The sequence below is a fragment of the Lygodium microphyllum genome, chromosome 10, assembly GCF_053477565.2.
Source record: "Lygodium microphyllum isolate KBCC chromosome 10, Lygodium_microphyllum_v1.1.10, whole genome shotgun sequence".
Lineage (NCBI taxonomy): Eukaryota > Viridiplantae > Streptophyta > Polypodiopsida > Schizaeales > Lygodiaceae > Lygodium > Lygodium microphyllum.
Window position 1 is genome coordinate 89,023,446 of NC_141144.1, and position 3,992 is coordinate 89,027,437.

A 3,992-nucleotide genomic window follows, 5' to 3' on the forward strand; every position below is an offset into this window, starting at 1 on the left:
TTAGATCTTGCAAAACACCAAGCTCTTGCAAGTCACAAGTTGAATTGTTTCTACAAGCAACAAATTTTGAGCTTCAAGAGAAGCTTGATGATTTGCTAGAGGATCAAACTACAGAGACATGTCTTAAAATACAATAGAGGCATGTTAAGGAAGCTGTTACTACACTAGGAAAAAAACATATAAGGAGAGAAATATTGCATGTATTTAGCTTGCCCACTGTTACGTGAAAAACAATTGATGTATCTAGTAAGACACTACTTCAGTGGCTAACCCTATGGCTACACCTGCTACTATTCCTACTATTAAATAAGATGTATTGGATGAATTAGCCAAAGGCATGCAAGATCTTCAATTGAAGGTTGCAACCCCTAAACCATGGAAAAGATGTATATGGTGTGATAGTTTGCAGCATGAAAGGACGGATTGTGTTGCTTATGAAGAGGGCTTGGAATGATAGCTCATCTTTTGGAAAGATGGTAAGATCCATGCACAAGAAACGAGATTTCCTCTTTCTTTGAATTTTGGAAAAGGAGATATGCAAAAGTTGTTGGAAGACTTGGATCTTAAAAATGCTTATGTGGCTGTACATGCTTCTACTTTTGGTATGCACTTGGATAGAATACGTAGCAGTCCAAAGGCTGCAATATGGACACATACTTTGCGTGTAACTAAAAAGTGAAAAGTTACTGATAGTGAAATGTCTCATGTAGGGCAAGACATTCGTGACATAACTGGTTGGGAATCACCGGTAGATGCATATTTAGCAAAGGTTCAAAACACAGATGTACTTGTGGAATAGAAACGAAAAAGAGATGAAGATAATGTAGGGATATCTAAAAGAGTGACAAGAAGAAGTGTGGATTAGCCTAAAGCTACAAATCAGCCACCTCCCGAGTATGTTATGGAAGAGGTTGGTTAGGAGCAAAAAGAAGATAGTAAACAAGAGGGGAAAAAAAAGGGCATGTAGCTAGGATGATATAAGCTGCAGTCTAATGTTGAGACAACAACGGATCCTAAGAAGGTTCTTGAAGAATGAATCTTAAACAATCGGGTGGAATTTATCTTGGGAGAGGTGGTTGGCATCACCAAGTGGAAATTTCACGATGAAATCATTAACATAATTAAGAGAAAGCATTAGTTTCTTGGTGATGCCACTAGTGCATTACTGCAATTTGAAGAGGAAATTAGTTTGTTGGGTATTCGGGATAAATATGAACATGATATAAGTACTAGTTTATCTATGCAGGATGCTACTAATCAGTGGGACAACATGTGGAAAAGAGAAAAAAGTAGCTAAAAATGCATTATCTTGTAGCAATATGCATGGTGGAGTAAGATAGATGCAACAATATGGGGAAGAGACTCTAGGATTTATTCCTCGACGTCATTACACAAGAAATCACTGGGCTAGGGCTACCACTGAAATGGTAGTGAAAATAGGGAAGCATGAAACTCCTTGTGTTGCTTTGCTTGACCATGGGTTTGAGATTAATGTCATTGAGCATGGATTGTATGCGAATGGTGCATGGCCTATGAACACTGATCATGGTTGGCGTATGAGGGCTACAAATAATTCTTTGGGGGAGCTCTATGCTGCATGTCCTAATCTAAAAGTGACGATTGGTTATGTATAAGAAGAGCAACACTTCTTTATGCAAGATAGTTCCTCATATGCAGTGATTTTGGGACATCCCTATATTCCAGGAGTGTGAATGGAAACAAAGGTGCTTGATTATGGTTCTTCTTATGTAAGAGTCAGAAGCAAGGATGGGAGGAAAGCAGTTCAATTTCTTACCGTTTGTGTTAATCATCCCAGGAATTAGGATACACTTTGAGAGTCTCATTTTTCTCCAAATGTACGAAAATTCAAAGACTTAATTTTCATTAAGCACTACTATAATGTGGAGCTACAGTAGTGTTTCTCAAAGGATGCACTCACCTCTTGATGGAATGAAGCATGTATTTACTATTGGTTATTCTTAGTTTATAACAAATAGTTCATGTTGGTTTAAGCCTATGGAAGCTATGTGCAAGGCTGAACGCATATCTATGAAATAGGCTACTCATGAACTGAGAGCACTAGGGTTGTTAAGCTGAAAATGAAGGCATTTTAGACATCTTTTATGGGTTGAATATTAATGACACTATGGCTCAAATTCTAGCAACTATACATGCAAAAAATGAGGCTAAAAATAGAGTGTTGTGAGTATATTCTTTGGACATGTATGATATTATAGCATTATTTGCTCAACAAGAAGGATTACAATGGTTTGAAGTACTTCTGAAGACAAAGTATAAGACAATTGACAAAAGGTAAAACCAATTGCTTTGCCATTTCTACTAGAAAGGAGGGTCTGTATGAAAAAGTTTCAAGGTAGCCAAGCTTATGGGATCCTAAAGATATAGGTCATCAGTTTACAGCTGAAACATTAGAGGAATTGAAAGTTGGTGGTAGTAGTAGTAGTTCTCCCTCTTTCTCTCTTTCTCTCCCTCTCCCTCTCCCTCTCAAACGCAAGATGCAATTCACTCTCCCTTTCACTCCCTCTTTTGCTCTTTCGCGCAAAATTCCGTGCTCGGGTTTCAGCCCACTTTTTTTCACCTAAGTACCGTCGCTATTTGCATCATCACTAATTTGCGTCACAAATGGCCGTGGCTATCACTACAACAGAAACGAGGCATAGACGCGCACGTTAGACGCGCAAAGTTGGGCGCATCTATCAGAGCGTCTATAAATGCGTGTAAACGTGCATGTAAATAGACGCGAATTTTGTGTCTATATATCCACGTAAATAGACACTAATATAGACGCGCTAGCAGACGCACAATTATTTAACCACCTAAAATTAGCAATTCATATAATTGAAAAACCAAAGTTAATAATTATTTAACCACGTGAAATTGATTATTGAGCATGCACATGTGCGCATGATAAAAACCATAAAATTAAGAATACACATTGAATCATTGAATTAAAAAAATAGAGTTAATAATTACTTTTTCATTGCTCTCTAATGAATGGCAGTTCCTCCAGTTGACAAGCCTGATATAAGTAATTAGCGGCAAGCGACAGAAACCTTACAATTAGTAGCAAGCATTGCAATATGTATCTCATAATTTCTCTATGTACTTGAAGATGATAAAAGATACTTCCTTTTTATTATGGAAAATTCAATGCTTGCTTTAAAATTGATTATTGATTCTTGAGTATGCACGTGTGCGCATGATAAAAAGCATAGAATTAGGAATACACATATATTGAATCAATAAGCAAATTAAGTATGTTACAGTGAATGATCCATCTCATCTTCAATGAGATCAGCCCTTGCTAAACTATCTACTTCTAGGTCTATGTTACCAAGAGGTAACGAAACAAATAAGTCTATCCCACTATCAGATGTGTTGCTATATTGCTCAATAACTTCATCAATATCATCGACAATAACATTATTGTCTTCTTCTACGTTTCCTTGAACATCATCGCAAGGTTCATCTTGTACTATATCAGGCATATCATCCATTATGGTGTCATCATGCACATCATCATTATTTGTTGGATTGTCATCTGCTATCTCCATGTCGGTAATATTACCATATATTAGTTTTGAATGATTAGATATAGGGATGACATACCACCATTGGTTATTGTTTACCATTGGATGATACACAACCTGTATTTGAAAAACAAAAGCAAAAAACTTAAGTACTTATTATATTGTGTATATGTATCACATGTATACATATAAAAAAATTAGCCTTTGCATATATACCTGCTCGCATTGTTGAGGTAGTACTAATGTGTCATTCTTGTTTTGGTGAAATTTTGTAGAGTCAATGATTACAAAACCACTTGGATGATGTCTGATTGTGCAATGCTCACCATTTGTTACCACTTCTTTAAACCACTTCACATCCAGTACATATATAAAGAATCGTCTGAAGTCAAGCTTCAGATTATCTTGGATCAAGCCAGAATAACCTTCCATGGTACCATT